Below are 9,735 nucleotides of genomic sequence, written 5' to 3' on the forward strand. Positions count from 1 at the left end.
GCGTTCCTCCGAAGACAACGTGGACTCGATCTGGACCAGCCACGGGTCCTCCTCAGTACCAATATTCACAGTAGTGATTTCATCCATTAAGGGTTTAACAAATCTTTCCTGCTCTTGTTCAATTAAGCGTTGCAAAACCAGAGGAATTTCTTCCTCGTCGTTTTGATCAAAATTTTGAAAGTCTGAGTTAATGCAATAAATCAAGGGCACAGAAAAGTACTCAGAAACCACAACCACATCATTCTCATTAAGCACATGCAAATCGTGCGATTCTTCGGTTACGACAAACTCAAAAGAGAAAGAAAAAGACGACCTGGATAGGACTGTGGTATCCGGGTTATCACTCCCAGGAATACCAGACTCAGACTCAGTCGAGCTAGAACCTGATTCCGACTCAACAGACTCGGTGGAATTAGATTCCGGCTCACTACCTGACTCGGTGCTGCTTGACAAAAATCCCTCTTCATACTGCCAAATGAGAGAGGGTGCGATAGATGCATCCAAAATGTTTGCTGGTAGGCCCGCAGCCGTTTCATTCCCGATCATGCATACCGACAAGCTATCCCCCAAGCACTTCTGTTCGATCAGAGGATCTGAAAGTAGACATGCCAGCGCTACCCCTATTTTACTTTTGGCATCTTCAGACCCCACTTTCTTGCTCTGCTCGGCCTCAGCTAATGGGTCCATCTGCTCTTCGGCAACGTCATCCCCGGATAACTGTAGGTCAAAGAAGATCTCAAAGCCTGGTATGCGCTTCCTCTCCGCGTTCAACCATGGTTCCGGGAAGTCGCAAAATGGAAAGTCTTCCCCCTCCCGGACATAGCGTCCGTTTAGGGTACCTTGGATGGGTCGATGCATTAACTCATACGGCTTCTTGGCCTTCTTTGCTCTGGCTCTCCCAGCCATCTCCTTACCTTTTCTCACCCAATCCTCTTTGGTGGGCAGATAACCCAAACCAAAAGTATGCGGCTTGTGTGGCACCTCGGCCAACGCTGCAACGCCCTTCCGGTCGCTCTTTCCCAATCCCATCCCGGGGATGTGTTGATGCTTGTTCATGAGGTATACTGATTGAGCACTGACATACACCCCCTCATTAACAGCCAAAATGTTCTGCATAACCCGGGCCTCAGCCAGAGTGAAACCGGATAAGAACACATCCTCCATACCGTGCTCAATTTCCAGGACTGGTGTAGACACCTCTGGTGGTGGATGGATCGATGAATTCCCAAAAACAATGGTTACTCCCTTCCCATGGGGGTATTTCACCATCTGATGCAAGGTGGATGAAACTGCCTTCACTTGGTGCAGCTATGGCCGCCCCAAGAGTAGATTGATGGTCGCAGAAACTTCTAAGACGTGAAAGTCAATCTCATGCTGTCCCGGCCCAACCTTGGTCTGAATTTTCACTGTCCCCATTACTTCTCGGCTCGTGTTGTCATATGCCCGAATCACCTGGATTGTCGGCACAAAGTCCGCGGTCTTTAAACCGATGGCATATACTATTCTTGTCGGGCACACATTGATGGCGGACCTTGTGTCAACGAGCACCACAGGTATCCATTTGTTTCTGCACTCCACAGAGATGTAGAGTGGCTTGTTGTGGTTCGCACCCTTAGGTGGCAATTCTTTCTTGGAGAAAGTCAACATTGGGGTAGCCCCTCCCGAAAAAACTAAACCCACCAACTGTTCGGGCGTAGTGTCTATTGAGAGCTTGGCCTTGTCCATGGCCGATAAGACAGCTTGTCGATGCACTCGTGATGCCATAAGCAGTCCCTAGATGGAGATGTCTGCCTGTATCTTTTTTAACGGCTTCAGTATAGCCTCTTCTTCAATTTGCTTCTCTTTTTGCTTCTCTGTCTCTTTATCTTTCCCAAACGCCTCTGGCTGATCTAGATGTGGAGGCTTGAAATACCGTCCACTCCTAGTCATATGGTCGACTTCACCAATGTACCAGGTATCGTCTGGTTGATTCCTCCCCCAGTCCTCATCGGTGTGGGCAAGACATAGATCATCGTCCTCCCACCACATTCCATCGACAGCCAACAAACACCTATCCGGCTCCGGTACAATGATACCCACAGTACTTTCCTTCCACATGCTCGCAGCATTCTCTGTACCCATGCACACGGCACTTTCAGTTCCCACGAGGGCTTTAGCCTTCCTGATTCTCTCAGAATTCCAAAATCTTTCTTGTTCCAACTGCATCAGTACGGCTGGCTATTCAATAATTCCTGTATTCAAAATGCCCAGATCCTGAGCGAAATTCTTAGCATCGGTGTTCTCTGGCGATGCATTCTGATTTTCGGCCCTTCCGGCCACAATTGATGTTCTTGCCCCTGCCGGGCCTTGTCCCAACTGAGTTTCGTCGACAACATCTGGTAGGTCATCAAGCCACCCGGTGACCTCTGCTGATTCCTCAAAATCTGACCAGTTGACTACCATGCCCTCTGGATCTTGTTCATTGAAAAATTGGAGGTTAGCAAAGTCCTCCTCCACAACTGCCAAGTCATCTATCCTCTGACCAGATTCACCCCCCTGTATCACATAAAGCTCTGCCCTGCTGGCAATTCCACATTTGGCCCAACCTGGCCTACCGATAGAATGTAGTCACTTGGACTGTATACCTCCTCATCAAAACTCCTAGATTCCTTAGATTCTGACTCAACAATCCCATTCTCCCCTGAAATCTCCCCTGTTCTATCTTTGGCAGTCACCACCATTGGTTCGGGTTGGGTTCTGGAGATGTCCAACATGCACAAATCAGTGCAGTCAGGAAGGAGCACCTCTGGCTTGGGTAGGTGGGACGGGGTGATATATATGCTAGGATCGTAAGACACGACCCCAGTCTGGATAAAGTTGATACATTTGGGGGGTGGAGCTTGATTGTGCGGTGGGAGAGGGTTTGTCGTGATGTTGGGTTTTTCTTGAGGCACAATCACCTGCTTGTCAACGAGGTCCTGAATCTCGTCACGCAATCTAAAACATTAGTCAGTGTCGTGACCATGTTGTTGGAAATATGCGCAGTATTTTGCTGGGTTATGAGAGGGAGGGAGTGGATTTGGCAATGGCCTCGGCTCCAGGGGCTTAAAGTGCCCTTTCCTGATTAATACCCCCAGAGCCTTGGACAGGGGCATATATAATGGGGTGAAAGTCCTTTGGCCTTGACGTTGGTATTTGGTGGTTTGTGTGTTGCTTCCGGACGTACCAGAGAAATGTGTAGCTGCCATGGGTCTTGGAGGGGGAATGGTGGTGACCATGCTTACTTCTGAAGCTCTAGCATTTGTGGCATTGCTGGTGCCTGTATTGTTGTTGAGGTTGAAGGTTCTTCTGGGTTGCTCTCTGTCATTATCAATCAAGCCATGTTTCAAGGCATTCTCAATTTGTACTCCTATCTCGTGCAGATCTGAAAAGGTAGGGAAGGGGAGTACGATCATTTTTTGCATCAGCTTAGGCTGGAGATTGCGCATAATCATCCAGATTTGATCTTTATCGGTAGGCTTTAGGGTCATCATTGAGGCCTTCGCCCTCCATCTGGCTACGAACTCTAAAAAGCTCTCCTTAGGCTCCTGCCTTGTTGTCTCAAGATCACGGGTTGTGATCTCGATTTGTGTGTTGTAGGAGTACTGTGAAATGAAAGCCTTGGCCATCTCATCCTAGTTTTGCTTAACATCATCTTCTAATTTTGCGTACCAGATAGCGGCCACACCCGACAGGGTCCAGCCGAATAATGAAAGCTTCTGCGGTCTGGTGAGGCCCATCGGCCGTAGTACATTTGAGAACAACTGGAGATGCACCATGGGATCTCCAGATCTGTCAAAGTGGTCGATTTGTGGCATTTTGAACCTATCTGGCAGCGTCACAGCCACGTCCGTGTACCCATCCTCGATGTCCGGGATAGACTTCACCTCTTGGGATTTCTTGAACAACTTCTCAAGCTTGCTCAATTTTAACACGGTAGGGTCGACCTCGAACTCGAAAGGAGAGTCCGATAGATTGGTAGGTGTTTTGGATAGCTGGGGTAAAATTGGGGGCGGAGCCGGCCTTACCAGAATGTCCGTACCTTCCTGGACATTGGGTGTTTCCCCAGGTGTCTGAACCCCTGGTGGTGGAGGAGCTTGATGTGAAGCAGATGCCTCGGTTTGTTGTTGCAGCCTGGCAATTAGCTCTGCCTGCTGGGCCATGATCTCGGCCTGTTGTTTGGCAAATTCATCTCGACGAACAGCGTTCTGCTGCATGGCTTTCATGGTGTCCTGCATCTGACGCATCATTTCCTCAACTCCTGTCGTTCCTGCCATATTGCCCTAATATATCTGAACTACCGGTAGGTCTAACTCTAGAGTAACCTTGGGAAGCTCAACTTGACTATTCAAAGTCCACTGATCTGGCAATCTTTGCTCGGATACACTGCGTTTCCTCAATCTCCGTCTGATAACTGGGAGTAGAGAGTGGAACACTGGTTGTCCGTCAACCAGATCCTCAGATCGATTGAGTCGGTGACCTCTTGTCCAGAGTGCTTGGGGAATATCTGCTTGGTCTGAAGCAATTGTGCTAAACTACCTAGCAAAAAGATAAATAAAGCAATAATAAGGAAATAAACAACTAGACAAACGGACAGCATAGCGGCTTAAAATAAATACACAACACACAGTTGGGCATCACAACACACAGTTGATAAGCTGAAAGTACTACTCTCCAACACTGATCATTATCCCCAAATCACTGTCCCCAAACTGAATCTGATACCCACAGATAACTGATTCCCAAAAATACTAAATTGGTGCCTGCAGGCTTGATGCCCGAACTTGCAAACTGATACATGCATTCCCTGTAGAGACGCACTCTAAAAGTACGTAACAAGCAAGTGAGAGCCAAAACACCCCTATGTTGGGGTAGGGTTTCCCTGTCCTATTTTGTCAGGAGCTAGGGTTTCACTATGCATACAGCTGTTTCAAACAACCTATGATCGAGTAAGTAACCTGTCCTAGTTTGGAATAGTCGCTATGGATTCTGATATGCACTAGGTCAAATGGTCAAAAAGGGTGCCCCGGTAAAACCGGGGTTTGTGTTCCGTCGTGGTAGAGCCCGCAACTGGTCAGCCTTATGGCATGCTTCTCGAAGCGAGCCTCTGGCAAACTGTTCAGGAATAGTATACGGCAAACACGGTGTCCTAGGCGCACCAATGCAAATGCAATGTAAAGAAACACACAAGTGTAGTCAAAACCAGATATCACGAGTTCGAGTCAAGTTCTCTAACTCCCCAGCGGAGTCGCCAGAAACTGTAGACGTCCCCGAACGTCCCGGGAGGGAAATCCCCCCCGTTTTGTTCATATGGGCTCATTACAGTTCGGACTCAAAAGTCACGGTCATGTATCAAATCTCGCAGAGTGCAATGCAAGATCGATGAATCATCAAAGAGTCCAAATCTGGCAAATCATTTTGGAAAACAGATTTTTAGAAAGAAGTGCCAAACATGGACTGATTTGCCAGATACAGAGTCGCCACCTGAATATTTTATTTTGGGGGAATTTAGGAAACCCTGACTCGTGCCGAAGGCCACGTGTCCGTCATCACCAAAGTTGCCTCGGCTCGGGAACTTGGGTACGATTGGGGAAGGTCACTTCGTGAGCACCCCCGCTCGCCCGATCAAAGATCGACCTCTACTAACCATGATATCGAGTTTTGAAAACATTATGCATTCTTATTCCTGTTATTAGCCTAGATTTACTATGTAATGCTCACAACATTCAAGTATAGATTGAATCGCCTGAATTGGAACAAAACACCTCATGTTTGCTTTTGAAACGGTTTGCTACTCGCAAGTAAGCTAAAATGCGAATTTGCCACCCTCAGGTGGGCTTAGAAAACAAGATGATTTGCCACTCTCAAGTGGGCTTAAAACTCACAGTCAATGCATTATTCCAATTCAGATAATCCAAGCTTCACCCACAGGCATTCATGCAGTTATATCACATAAGCAGTTAGCCTCATGGTAAGCATGCTATCATGGCAGTCACTCACACGCATGCAAGGATGCTAAAGCATAAAACTTACCGAGTACTCCAAGCCAAAACAAAAGCTATGTTAGAAATCCATGCATGATCCTAGCTATACAGAAATGCCTAATGCAACACATACAAAATGCAACTAAAATAGGCTCAGCTATTCTACAGATGGCATGTGGAATGCTACAACTATCAAGTATTCAACTCGAAATTGAAATACGATGTAGTTAGTATGATGCGCCGAGCCCGGTGCATGCAAGACAGATGAATGATGCAAACATGCAATCATAAGTATGCTAATTGAAACATGCCCTAATCTAACCACCATAAGCTGATAAATAAAAGGGAGAAAGACGTGGGGTTGGAAGACATACATCATACTCACGCACCCTTATTACAACATTGCCCTTGCTCGGGGGGTTCGAATAAATAATACAGTCCGAATAAATAATTAAATATTACAAAACCTTAATTAATTAACAAATTAACTTGGAAAGAAAATAAACAAGCATGCAAGTTCATGGACCGCCTCAGCTCTGTTTTGGATGACAATGGATGCATGCATGCTCGAGTCGCCTCGTCGGGAAATTCCATTGCGATGCCTCGTCTCGCCTTTGTTTGCGATTGATTTTCGAAAGTTGCACAAGGCTCCAGAAGGTTGAAACTCCACCCTGGGAGGACTGCCGACCAGCTGTTGGCTTGGGAAATACCTGCTGACCACCCTTTGTGGTGGATACCAAAAAAGGTGGTCGGCCTGCTAGAAAACCTGGTCGGCCAACCACTTTCTGCCCCTGGATCCTGGTTTTCTGCAACACAAAGCAAGAGAGACATGGCAAGGTACTTTCAACAAATGTGTACACGACCCCCCTCCTCGTCATTGCATAGGCTCTACGGAGTGTGGTCCTCGATCCTCGTGCCACCAATCACGTATCTCGATGCATGATGGCCGAGAAGTCGGATTGCACGACTTAATGTGAAATGAATGCACATATGAACGCAATAAGGCCTAAACTCCATCATGGATAATTCGGAGCGTCGGCGACCGGGAATCGAGGCACGTTTCGTCACTTGGAGTACGAAATGTCCCTCGTTTCCCGTGTTTGGACTAAACCCTACTCCAAACATAGTGCAATATGCATGATATGCATGAATGCAATTCTAACATGCGATCCTAGATGCAATGCCACTGAATGACGTAAACATGCAAGGGATGGAAATGCAAACATGCACTTAGCATATACAATGCTAACACTACATGGCATGCATAATGCTCATGAACTAAATGTGACTAACAACCTATGGCATACTCAATGCGACTAACAACCTAGCATACACAATGCGAGGAATGACATGGCATACACAACTCTAACAACATAACATGAAGAACACATAGCAACATGGCATACACAATGCAAGGTGGACTTAAACCAATACGAGTGGACCTCAGCCACACTCAAATCAGTGGCCATATGATGGAAATGAGACAACCGAAATACATGCAAACATGCACGGATGCAAAGGATCGATGCTAAGGCATCAAATGCCACTCTACCAAGACATGGCAAGGGATAAAAGATGGCATATAAACATACAATTTCCAGCTCTGAAATAAGATGCTCAGTGGTCCCAAATCATGGAAACATGTCACCCAATGCACGAAATAAGCCCCGAAACTCAAAACTTGGCAAATGCATTGAACCAGAAGTATGCTAAGCAAGCATTATTTGATCATGAGGTATGAAAATAGAGCCAAGGTAGTCTTAAACTTGCACCAAATTAGTTTCAAGCATGGCCAAAAGGTGCTAGCATGAAGGGCTAAAACAACATGCGACATAGGCTAGTAAGCATGGTTTACATGGCATGTATATGAAGCATAAGAGAGGTCGCCAAACCAGCCACAAATAGGAACATGATATGCTAAAGTATGCCCAAATAACCACTGAAATGTATCCAATGCATGCAAAAATGATGGGCTCCTTTGGAGGGCCATAAGGTGGATTACTCAACACATACAAGATAGACACGTAAAACGGCAAAACCAACTTTGGAAATCAGTGATGATAGCCCTAAAACTCACCAAAAAGGCCTTGAAATGGGTCAATGAAACATGCAATGAAAGGTCCCCATTGAAAGGCCTCGAGGAGGATTGCTCCACACATGCATGAGGGACACAAAATATGACCTAAAGGGCTCCGGAAAGAGCTAAGGCAGACCTCAAAACTCATATAATAGGGCCTAAAACATGACTTCAAAGCATGCAAGATAGAGCCCCTTTGGAAGGCCAAAAGGGCCAACAAACAAGACAAGGAGAGAGGGGGTCACCCCCCTCCCCCCCGATTTTGGCTCTCAAAATAGTATGTTAGCCACTAAAAATTCACTGGATTTCAGTGGCTAGAAGGCCAAACAAAACATGCAACAAAGGCCTAGATGCAAGGCTCAAAACAAGATGCAAACAAGCATACAAGGAAGTAAATGATCTCAAACAGAAAAATGCCCTTAATCAAACATCAAGAGTGGGCTCAAAATAAGACTCTTTTCAGTTTATGACAAATCTTGAAAATGCTCATAAGTAGGGCTAAGATATGAAGCAAAATAAGCCTACAAAGAGGGATAGAGCATACAAGGAGGTATATGACCTCAAACAGAAAAGTGTCCTTAATCAAACTTCAAGAGGAGCTCAAAATAGGACACTTTTTAGTTTATATAAAAACCCAAAGATACTTTCAAATAGGGCTAAGTTATGAAGCAAAATAATACAAAAAAAAGGGGAAATGAGGACTTACCCTTGTAGCACAGCAACGCAGCAAGTTCTGGACCAAGAAGGTGAGTCTTCAACCTCTGAGAAATAGCTCCAAGATGATTGAATGGATGGTTGAGGTGGTATGAGGTGTGGTGTAATGGCCAAGAACAATGGGGTATTTGAGCTTGGATGAGAGAGATATGGAGGGTGGAGTGTATATCCCCTGGCTGGTTTTTCAAACCCTTGCAAATGGAGGGGGAGTGTTGGTTTTATAGAGGAGAAGAGCCAAGACTTCTTGGAGAAGCCTTAAGAGAGGGTCAAAGCTTCTCAAAGAAGCTTAACCAAAAGGGTCAAGCTTCTCCAAGAAGCTAAGCAAAAGGGTCAAAACCAACTTAAAAAGACCAACAAAAGGCTTAAAATCTCGGACAATGGGTCAAGTGCTACACAACTGACACAGTTGCATTGCACTCAGGAAGGCCAAAAAGCAGAAGGTTGGCCGACCAGCCAAAGTGGTCGACCAACCACTTCCCCTGACCAGGGGTCAAAAGGGTCAAGGTGAAATGCTGGTCAGCCATACCAGAAAGGTGGCCTCCCAGATGAGTAGAATACAGCTGTATGGTGGGAGACCAGAAAATGTGACCTAGGAGAGAGAAAAACTAGCTTTCTAGCAAGGTTCAAAAGGGTCAGGTAGAAAAGCTGGTTGGCCTACCCATATTGGTGGCCTCCCAAATGAGTACAACACAATGGTGGTATGAGAGACCAGAAATTAAGGTCCAAAAGTGAGAAAAACCAACTTTCTGTCAAGAAAATCGGCTAGAGGAGAGAGAAAATGGTTTTCAAAAGAATTGCTGGTCTCCCACCATCCTACCACCTTGTAAACAATGAAAATAGGGTCCATACCAAAAATGAACCCTAACCGATGCAAAACGAGGGTTCGGGGGCCAAAACACGCGGCCTGGGGCCCCGAAAACAGGCTGTTAGGTACCAGAAGTG

Source organism: Camellia sinensis, chromosome 7 (genome assembly GCF_055761805.1).
Source record: "Camellia sinensis isolate YWXY chromosome 7, ASM5576180v1, whole genome shotgun sequence".
Lineage (NCBI taxonomy): Eukaryota > Viridiplantae > Streptophyta > Magnoliopsida > Ericales > Theaceae > Camellia > Camellia sinensis.